This window comes from Pseudophryne corroboree, chromosome 5 (genome assembly GCF_028390025.1).
Source record: "Pseudophryne corroboree isolate aPseCor3 chromosome 5, aPseCor3.hap2, whole genome shotgun sequence".
Taxonomy (NCBI): domain Eukaryota; kingdom Metazoa; phylum Chordata; class Amphibia; order Anura; family Myobatrachidae; genus Pseudophryne; species Pseudophryne corroboree.
Window position 1 is genome coordinate 845,246,464 of NC_086448.1, and position 11,758 is coordinate 845,258,221.

Consider the following 11,758-nt stretch of genomic DNA (forward strand, 5'->3'; position numbering starts at 1 on the left):
CTATGGTTCTTAATTCCATTCGGGAAAATGGGCTGTACATGGCAATGTTCCTAACAGGTGTGATTCCTGTCATGTCAGTTTTCCCATTTGGCACTGCTATTACCCTAACAGGATTAAGTTTACTAACATCACTCTGTGTAGGTTCTACAGCCTGTGGTGAAATGGTTTCAGCATAGTGTATGGTGCCGTACTTACCTGTAGATACGACCTCACCTATCCCTCCGCTAGGGGCTTTTGTTACTAATCTCGTGGGTGGAGCCGTGCCTACTGTTGTCTCTGCTATGGTGGCTGCTAGAGAGAGCGCCGATATTGTTGCTGATTCGTCCTCTTGATCACACTCCTGGGGAAAGTTCAAAACAGGGTACAACTTGCACGGGTTAATACTTGCATTGGTTAACTTATTAACATTTACACAGTTGCTAAGTGTTTGTTTGTTACACCCTAATGCGTCATTCTCCGCAACCAATTTCTCTCCTGATATGTATGGTGGCGGCGGGGCCGTCGCTATCAATTTCTTGATAGGATTAGATCCTGCCGCCAGAGCCAATCCTCTCTGTATTTCACCCTCCTGTTGCCATAACTGCAAATAATCATAATGTTGGATTCGTCTCTTTGTTGATTTAATGAGACATATCCTCCTCCTTAAATTTTGCAACACTTCTGGGCTAAAGCTACCTACTCTTGGGAATTTCTCCCCGTCATGCACTGTCATTCTCTCCCATTCATCACATAAAACCTCTGTATGTGAACCATATTTTTCACACATTACGTACCTTGCCGACCCGACTGGTCGGTTTACTGAATTAACCCGAACCGAGGTTGATCGCCCCCTTCCTGAACAATTGGCCCCCATAACTTGCAGGCGTTGCTTTCACCACCTCTGACCTTCAATCAGGGTCTTCAGCGAACCCTTACAAAAACCAAAATGTTCACGATAGGCTGACGGTGGCGGTTTACCGAGTACCCCACTCACTCGCCCACGCCGACCAATACGACCCACACACTGCCTTAGTGCTGGCGTACTCGACCCAGGGCCCCTATGAACCTCTATTTACTGGAACATGCGAGGGATATCCGCAGAACACTTACTCTTTCCAGTAACTATTGGTTGTTGGACAATTCCTGAGTGACCAGCGAACTTCCCTTCAGAAAATAAAAAATTACACAAATCACATCAGAGTGTACAAATAGTTTTACGACCGGGTTTGTACACAAATGGTACTGGTCAGATTAACTAATGTACACAATTACGTGCGGTACAATCGTTCAGCACATAAGCAACTAATCTTATGTGCTGAGCGACCAGTGGAATCGAAAATTTCGGCTGCGAATTCCTTCAGCCAGAGCTTTATTGGCCTATATGGGTTTTGCACCAACCCACTGGGTTGTGCCCTTTTCTCTTTTATGGCAGACTTCTTAGTCTGCTGTACCTGGACCTCCTGGTCTGTAGTATGACCTCCTGGTCTACTATTCTCTACTGCTCAAATTTTATGTTTAACCAGAGATGCCTCCCTAGCCACCATGCACGTCACTTACATGTATGTACCTCTGCGAGAACTCGACTTCTTGTGGTTCAACCTGTAAAATTGTATAAACTTATATATACAAAACACTCACTCACCACACGTACAGTTTTGCTTCTATTTCTATTTCTGCGCAGAAATTTTTCTTTAGACCAGATGTGTTGTGAATTTGGAGAAGGATCTGTTAATCTAAATTTCGGACACTAAAATAGATTTTGCGCTATTTATCGCCTGATGCGCTACTTATCGCCTGTTGCGCTACTTAAAAATCAACACTGTCGTGTGACTTGAGTTACGTGGGCGTACCCAGACGCTCCGTTGCGTAATTTACGCTGCGTGCGTCGGCCTTGGCGTACGCGAGTCTCAGCCCTTTGTTAGAGACACGTGTACACAAAACCAATGTCCACCGCAACACAACTAACACTTTTATCAATGTAGATGATCCTTGATCGTCTACCGCGCAACACACCAATCTCTCCTTTTACCTTAGGTAGAGTTGCATGTGGGTTTTACACTTTAACTATGAAATAGCGACAAATCTCTCTTAGCACGTTTTATCAATTATAAAATGGCAAACAGGAGAGTGATATATGAAAATACACGAATGAAAAAGAAATGCAGATATGTGCGTGTGTACGCAAGACAGAAATAAACGGTTTTAAAAGACACTAGCGTGTTGTTCTTACCTCCGGTTCCGGATTCCTTCAGCACCCTTTACTAAGCGAAGCAGACGCTTATCCCGTCAGCACTGCGAAGAATATGATCTCCCGCCCTTTGCTGATGGATAATGTCTGCTGAAATTACCTAGCAGAGATATGTGAAGGACAGGACGAGCCGCCAATTGATAAAGCCAAATATTTTATCTTATTTAAAACCCTTTAAGAGGTCTAAGAACTCTGTACGCTATTGACGTATGGAGTACCGTAAGGGTACGCACGTTGCGTAGCAATCGCTTAGCCGAGGTCGAGACGCTCAAGCGTCACGTTCGCTCACAGCCAAGAGATCACAGGCAGGCACACTATTGGCTGCCGACTAACGTAATGATTTGCTATAGCGATGCGAACGCTCGAGACCACGAGGAGATCACCAGCGGCGCTGACGCTCACAATGTTAAACCTTTAAATCTAAACCATAAACAATGTAATATGCTGTAAAACCTTAGTGTAGAGATAGGGTGTAGATGCAACACAGTGTAACCTTATTAACTTAAAAGCTGATTGAGCGTCACCGACGCTCTGTGAATACTTAACACTATAAGAAATACACAGATACCGTGCTTAGGGTCCAACGCCTAATATATATATTATGAATGTTATACTTGCAAAAGAATTAATACAATACAAGTCATACACTACAATATAACATAGACTACCTAACCAGATAACTACACAGGAAATACAATACAATACTATTACGTTTAAGAGAGTACGAGAGAAAGAAGAGAAGAGAGAGAGAGAGAGATATGGCCCATAACAACAAGAAAGACAATATGATTGCGGAGAAAACTTACGCACAAGGGGAACGATCGCATGCGCCTCTGGACATCCAGCTCCCGATTTTCAGCAATGAGAACCGTTGAAGAGTGAGCTGGATGTGATCGGCTTGTCTATTTATGCCCCACACACAATACAATTCAATGGTCCCTACAATCTCATTGTTCATTGGACACAGAAATTCCTCCTCGCATTATAACAAAAGGTCATAGGTTGATTCATACAGGTGGGCTGTGACGATTTCTAACTGCTCAGGTGGGTGGGCAACTAGGTTTCCCGCCGCATGGATAAGTAAGTGCAAATAATAGTAAATGGACATAAACTTCTTATGTCCATAACTATTCGCACGAGCGATTAATCCGCTTCAAACCAACACCGGAATATTGCTAATTAAATACTCTTCCGATGGATACTAAACACCACAGTATATTACTCCTGTCTGACCCTTCGTATCAAACAAAGAGGGATTTCTCTGTCCATGAACATGCTACATTAACCAAACTTTCAGATTCTATCAAAGGGACCATGATCTACAAAATACATTATATAGTGGAAATATGTAACGATTGAGTCGCACGCTACGAACACATGAACTCTACCGTAAATGCACATACCGTGCGCCCGCGGGTGCCCGCAACAGCGAGTATGCGCACGCACGGGAGAGCGCACGCATGCGCAGCGCAGACCTGTATGAGGTGCAAATATGGCAGTGTGCATCGTGATATTTTTCTGACTTTGACAGAAGGGAGCAGCACCCGGCTGCAGCTACACGCCACTCAGCCTCGAATCCTCGGTGCTGTTTGAAGGACTCCTCACCGGAGCCATTCTGCGTTCCCACCGTGGCAGCAAAGTAGATACAGCTGTCCTGAGTATATTAGTGTTTCCAAATCCAATATAAAAATGTCCTTGACGCGTTTCTCCGACGTACACAATTGTCGGTTTCCTCAGAAGGTATTCCTGATGCAGGGGGATATGGGGTATTTTAAGAGCATCATCCACCAAAAGGTATTAGTTACTCCCATGTTAATTGCCAGCAGATATTCCCTTCACCTGCACATAAATCGCATGCCGGTGTGCATCAAGATTGGATTTAAAAGTGTGGTTTAAATAGCATCAATAATTCAACAATGCATAATTTATACACAAAACATATTATAAATATAGATTTATATATATATAACCAATTTAAATACAATAGTTAATTTAAAAAACACATTAAATAATAATAAAAATAATGATGAAGGCATCACGGAGAGATAGAATTATATTTAAAAGGATATTCTAACAAGGATAAATATAACTTCCAGCATTCTAATTATAACACAAGCCGCTGTGGCTCAACAAACTAACAGCAGGTACCATTCAATATTGCGACCCGGGTTCGAATCCCATTTAGAATAGATTTTTACAGAGACAAGGGGAGGGATATGTTTTAATTCCAAATCCAATTTTGTTTTTGATTTTTAGTTGCCCTTCTTTGTACAGTATCTAATATATTAATATCCTTTTGAAGATATGGCCTCCAGAACTGGACACAGTATTCTAGATGAGGCCGTAACAATGACCTATACAGTGGCATTATTACTTCTTTCTTTCTGCTGCTGATTCCTCTCCCAATGCACCAAACATCCAACTAGCCTTCCTCATTGCTTTGTTACATTGCTAACCTGCCTTTATGTCACCTGAAATAGTGACTCCTAGATCCCTTTCCTCCTCAGTGGTGTCCAGTATACTGCCATTAATACTTTATTTATCCTTTATGTCACCTGAAATAGTGACTCCTAGATCCCTTTCCTCCTCAGTAGTTCCCAGTATAGTGCCATTATACTATATTTATCCTTTATGTCACCTGAAATAGTGACTCCTAGATCCCTTTCTTCCTCAGTAGTCCCCAGCATAGCGCCATTAATACTATATTTATCCTTTATATCACATGAAATAGTGACTCCTAGATCCCTTTCCTCTTCAGTAGTTTCCAGTATAGTGCCATTAATACTATATTTATCCTTTATGTCACCTGAAATAGTGACTCCTAGATCCCTTTCCTCTTCAGTAGTTCCCAGTATAGTGCCATTAATACTATATTTATCCTTTATGTCACCTGAAATAGTGACTCCTAGATCCCTTTCCTCCTCAGTAGTCCCCAGCATAGCGCCATTAATACTATATTTATCCTTTATATCACATGAAATAGTGACTCCTAGATCCCTTTCCTCTTCAGTAGTTCCCAGAATAGTGCCATTAATACTATATTTATCCTTTATGTCACCTGAGATAGTGACTCCTAGATCCCTTTCCTCCTCAGTAGTTTCCAGTATAGTGCCATTAATACTATATTTATCCTTTATATCACCTGAGATAGTGACTCCTAGATCACTTTCCTCCTCAGTAGTTCCCAGTATAGTGCCATTAATACTATATTTATCCTTTATGTCACCTGAAATAGTGACTCCTAGATCCCTTTCCTCCTCAGTAGTTTCCAGTATAGTGCCATTAATACTATATATATCCTTTATGTCACCTGAAATAGTGACTCCTAGATCCCTTTCCTCTTCAGTAGTTCCCAGTATAGTGCCATTAATACTATATTTATCCTTTATGTCACCTGAAATAGTGACTCCTAGATCCCTTTCCTCCTCAGTAGTCCCCAGCATAGCGCCATTAATACTATATTTATCCTTTATATCACATGAAATAGTGACTCCTAGATCCCTTTCCTCTTCAGTAGTTCCCAGAATAGTGCCATTAATACTATATTTATCCTTTATGTCACCTGAGATAGTGACTCCTAGATCCCTTTCCTCCTCAGTAGTTTCCAGTATAGTGCCATTAATACTATATTTATCCTTTATATCACCTGAGATAGTGACTCCTAGATCACTTTCCTCCTCAGTAGTTCCCAGTATAGTGCCATTAATACTATATTTATCCTTTATGTCACCTGAAATAGTGACTCCTAGATCCCTTTCCTCCTCAGTAGTTTCCAGTATAGTGCCATTAATACTATATATATCCTTTATGTCACCTGAAATAGTGACTCCTAGATCCCTTTCCTCCTCAGTAGTTTCCAGCATAGTGCCATTAATACTATATTTATCCTTTATGTCACCTGAAATAGTGACTGCTAGATCCCTTTCCTCCTCAGTAGTTTCCAGTATAGCGCCATTAATACTATATTTATCCTTTATGTCACCTGAGATAGTGACTCCTAGATCCCTTTCCTCCTCAGTAGTTTCCAGTATGGTGCCAGTAATACTATATTTATCCTTTATGCCACCTGAGATAGTGACTTCTAGATCCCTTTCCTCCTCAGTAGTTTCCAGTATAGTGCCATTAATACTATATTTATCCTTTATGTCACCTGAAATAGTGACTCCTAGATCCCTTTCCTCCTCAGTAGTTTCCAGTATAGTGCCATTAATACTATATTTATCCTTTATGTCACCTGAGATAGTGACTTCTAGATCCCTTTCCTCCTCAGTAGTCTCCAGTATAGCGCCATTAATACTATATTTATCCTTTATGTCACCTGAAATAGTGACTCCTAGATGCCTTTCCTCCTCAGTAGTTCCCAGTATAGTGCCAGTAATACTATATTTAGCCTTTATGTCACCTGAGATAGTGATTCCTAGATCCCTTTCCTCCTCAGTAGTCCCCAGTATAGTGCCATTAATACTATATTTATCCTTTATGTCACCTGAAATAGTGACTCCTAGATCCCTTTCCTCCTCAGTAGTTTCCAGTATAGTGCTATTAATACTATATTTATCCTTTATGTCACCTAAAATAGTGACTCCTAGATCCCTTTCCTCCTCAGTAGTTTCCAGTATAGTGCTATTAATACTATATTTATCCTTTATGTCACCTAAAATAGTGACTCCTAGATCCCTTTCCTCCTCAGTAGTTTCCAGTATAGTGCTATTAATACTATATTTATCCTTTATGTCACCTAAAATAGTGACTCCTAGATCCCTTTCCTCCTCAGTAGTTTCCAGTATAGTGCCATTAATACTATATTTATCCTTTATGTCACCTGAAATAGTGACTCCTAGATCCCTTTCCTCCTCAGTAGTTTCCAGTATAGTGCTATTAATACTATATTTATCCTTTATGTCACCTAAAATAGTGACTCCTAGATCCCTTTCCTCCTCAGTAGTTTCCAGTATAGTGCTATTAATACTATATTTATCCTTTATGTCACCTAAAATAGTGACTCCTAGATCCCTTTCCTCCTCAGTAGTTTCCAGTATAGTGCTATTAATACTATATTTATCCTTTATGTCACCTAAAATAGTGACTCCTAGATCCCTTTCCTCCTCAGTAGTTTCCAGTATAGTGCCATTAATACTATATTTATCCTTTATGTCACCTGAAATAGTGACTCCTAGATCCCTTTCCTCCTCAGTAGTTTCCAGTATAGCGCCATTAATACTATATTTATCCTTTATGTCACCTGAAATAGTGACTCCTAGATCCCTTTCCTCCTCAGTAGCTCCCAGTATAGTGCCATTAATACTATATTTATCCTTTATGTCACCTGAAATAGTGACTCCTAGATCCCTTTCCTCCTCAGTAGTTTCCAGTATAGCGCCATTAATACTATATTTATCCTTTATGTCACCTGAGATAATGACTCCTAGATCCCTTTCCTCCTCAGTAGTTTCCAGTATAGTGCCATTAATACTATATTTACCCTTTATGTCACCTGAAATAGTGACTCCTAGATCCCTTTCCTCCTCAGTAGCTCCCAGTATAGTGCCATTAATACTATATTTATCCTTTATGTCACCTGAGATAGTGACTCCTAGATCCCTTTCCTCCTCAGTAGTTTCCAGTATAGCGCCATTAATACTATATTTATCCTTTATATCACCTGAAATAGTGACTCCTAGATCCCTTTCCTCCTCAGTAGTTTCCAGTATAGCGCCATTAATACTATATTTATCCTTTATGTCACCTGAGATAGTGACTCCTAGATCCCTTTCCTCCTCAGTAGTTTCCAGTATAGTGCCATTAATACTATATTTATCCTTTATGTCACCTGAGATAATGACTCCTAGATCCCTTTCCTCCTCAGTAGTTTCCAGTATAGCGCCATTAATACTATATTTATCCTTTATATCACCTGAAATAGTGACTCCTAGATCCCTTTCCTCCTCAGTAGTTTCCAGTATAGTGCCATTAATACTATATTTATCCTTTATGTCACCTGAAATAGTGACTCCTAGATCCCTTTCCTCCTCAGTAGTTTCCAGTATAGCGCCATTAATACTATATTTATCCTTTATGTCACCTGAGATAGTGACTCCTAGATCCCTTTCCTCCTCAGTAGTTTCCAGTATAGCGCCATTAATACTATATTTATCCTTTATGTCACCTGAAATAGTGACTTCTAGATCCCTTTCCTCCTCAGTAGTTTCCAGTATAGTGCCATTAATACTATATTTATCCTTTATGTCACCTGAAATAGTGACTCCTAGATCCCTTTCCTCCTCAGTAGTTTCCAGTATAGTGACATTAATACTATATTTATCCTTTATATCACCTGAAATAGTGACTCCTAGATCCCTTTCCTCCTCAGTAGTTCCCAGTATAGCGCCATTAATACTATATTTATCCTTTATGTCACCTGAGATAGTGACTCCTAGATCCCTTTCCTCCTCAGTAGTTTCCAGTATAGCGCCATTAATACTATATTTATCCTTTATGTCACCTGAGATAGTGACTCCTAGATCCCTTTCCTCCTCAGTAGTTTCCAGTATAGCGCCATTAATACTATATTTATCCTTTATGTCACCTGAGATAGTGACTCCTAGATCCCTTTCCTCCTCAGTAGTTTCCAGTATAGCGCCATTAATACTATATTTATCCTTTATGTCACCTGAGATAGTGACTCCTAGATCCCTTTCCTCCTCAGTAGTTCCCAGTATAGCGCCATTAATACTATATTTATCCTTTATGTCACCTGAGATAGTGACTCCTAGATCCCTTTCCTCCTCAGTAGTTTCCAGTATAGCGCCATTAATACTATATTTATCCTTTATGTCACCTGAGATAGTGACTCCTAGATCCCTTTCCTCCTCAGTAGTTCCCAGTATAGCGCCATTAATACTATATTTATCCTTTATGTCACCTGAGATAGTGACTCCTAGATCCCTTTCCTCCTCAGTATTTTCCAGTATAGCGCCATTAATACTATATTTATCCTTTATGTCACCTGAGATAGTGACTCCTAGATCCCTTTCCTCCTCAGTAGTTCCCAGTATAGTGCCATTAATACTATATTTATCCTTTATGTCACCTGAAATAGTGACTCCTAGATCCCTTTCCTCCTCAGTAGTTTCCAGTATAGTGCCATTAATGCTATATTTATCCTTTGTCACCTGAGATAGTGACTCCTAGATCCCTTTCCTCCTCAGTGGTTTCCAGTATAGTGCTATTAATACTATATTTATCCTTTATGTCACCTGAAATAGTGACTCCTAGATCCCTTTCCTCCTCAGTAGTTCCCAGTATAGAGCCATTAATACTATATTTATCCTTTATATCACCTGAAATAGTGACTCCTAGATCCCTTTCCTCCTCAGTAGTTCCCAGTATAGTGCCATTATTACTATATTTATGCTTTATGTCACCTGAGATAGTGACTCCTAGATCCCTTTCCTCCTCAGTAGTTCCAGTATAGTGCCATTAATAGTATATTTATCCTTTATGTCACCTGAGATAGTGACTCCTAGATCCCTTTCCTCCTCAGTAGTTCCCAGTATAGTGCCATTAATACTATATTTATCCTTTGTCACCTGAAATAGTGACTCCTAGATCACTTTCCTCCTCAGTAGTTCCCAGTATAGTGCCATTAATACTATATTTATCCTTTATGTCACCTGAAATAGTGACTCCTAGATCCCTTTCCTCCTCAGTAGTTTCCAGTATAGTGCCATTAATACTATATATATCCTTTATGTCACCTGAAATAGTGACTCCTAGATCCCTTTCCTCCTCAGTAGTTTCCAGCATAGTGCCATTAATACTATATTTATCCTTTATGTCACCTGAAATAGTGACTGCTAGATCCCTTTCCTCCTCAGTAGTTTCCAGTATAGCGCCATTAATACTATATTTATCCTTTATGTCACCTGAGATAGTGACTCCTAGATCCCTTTCCTTCTCAGTAGTTTCCAGTATAGTGCCATTAATACTATATTTATCCTTTATGTCACCTGAGATAGTGACTTCTAGATCCCTTTCCTCCTCAGTAGTTCCCAGTATAGTGCCAGTAATACTATATTTAGCCTTTATGTCACCTGAGATAGTGACTCCTAGATCCCTTTCCTCCACAGTAGCTCCCAGTATAGCGTCATTAATACTATATTTATCCTTTATGTCACCTGATAGTGATTCCTAGATCCCTTTCCTCCTCAGTAGTCCCCAGTATAGTGCCATTAATACTATATTTATCCTTTATGTCACCTGAGATAGTGATTCCTAGATCCCTTTCCTCCTCAGTAGTCCCCAGTATAGTGCCATTAATACTATATTTATCCTTTATGTCACCTGAAATAGTGACTCCTAGATCCCTTTCCTCCTCAGTAGTTCCCAGTATAGTGCCATTAATACTATATTTATCCTTTATGTCACCTGAAATAGTGACTCCTAGATCCCTTTCCTCCTCAGTAGTTTCCAGTATAGTGCCATTAATACTATATATATCCTTTATGTCACCTGAAATAGTGACTCCTAGATCCCTTTCCTCCTCAGTAGTTTCCAGCATAGTGCCATTAATACTATATTTATCCTTTATGTCACCTGAAATAGTGACTGCTAGATCCCTTTCCTCCTCAGTAGTTTCCAGTATAGCGCCATTAATACTATATTTATCCTTTATGTCACCTGAGATAGTGACTCCTAGATCCCTTTCCTCCTCAGTAGTTTCCAGTATAGTGCCATTAATACTATATTTATCCTTTATGTCACCTGAGATAGTGACTTCTAGATCCCTTTCCTCCTCAGTAGTCTCCAGTATAGCGCCATTAATACTATATTTATCCTTTATGTCACCTGAAATAGTGACTCCTAGATCCCTTTCCTCCTCAGTAGTTCCCAGTATAGTGCCAGTAATACTATATTTAGCCTTTATGTCACCTGAGATAGTGACTCCTAGATCCCTTTCCTCCTCAGTAGCTCCCAGTATAGCGTCATTAATACTATATGTATCCTTTATGTCACCTGATAGTGATTCCTAGATCCCTTTCCTCCTCAGTAGTCCCCAGTATAGTGCCATTAATACTATATTTATCCTTTATGTCACCTGAGATAGTGATTCCTAGATCCCTTTCCTCCTCAGTAGTCCCCAGTATAGTGCCATTAATACTATATTTATCCTTTATGTCACCTGAAATAGTGACTCCTAGATCCCTTTCCTCCTCAGTAGTTTCCAGTATAGTGCTATTAATACTATATTTATCCTTTATGTCACCTAAAATAGTGACTCCTAGATCCCTTTCCTCCTCAGTAGTTTCCAGTATAGTGCTATTAATACTATATTTATCCTTTATGTCACCTAAAATAGTGACTCCTAGATCCCTTTCCTCCTCAGTAGTTTCCAGTATAGTGCTATTAATACTATATTTATCCTTTATGTCACCTAAAATAGTGACTCCTAGATCCCTTTCCTCCTCAGTAGTTTCCAGTATAGTGCCATTAATACTATATTTATCCTTTATGTCACCTGAAATTGTGACT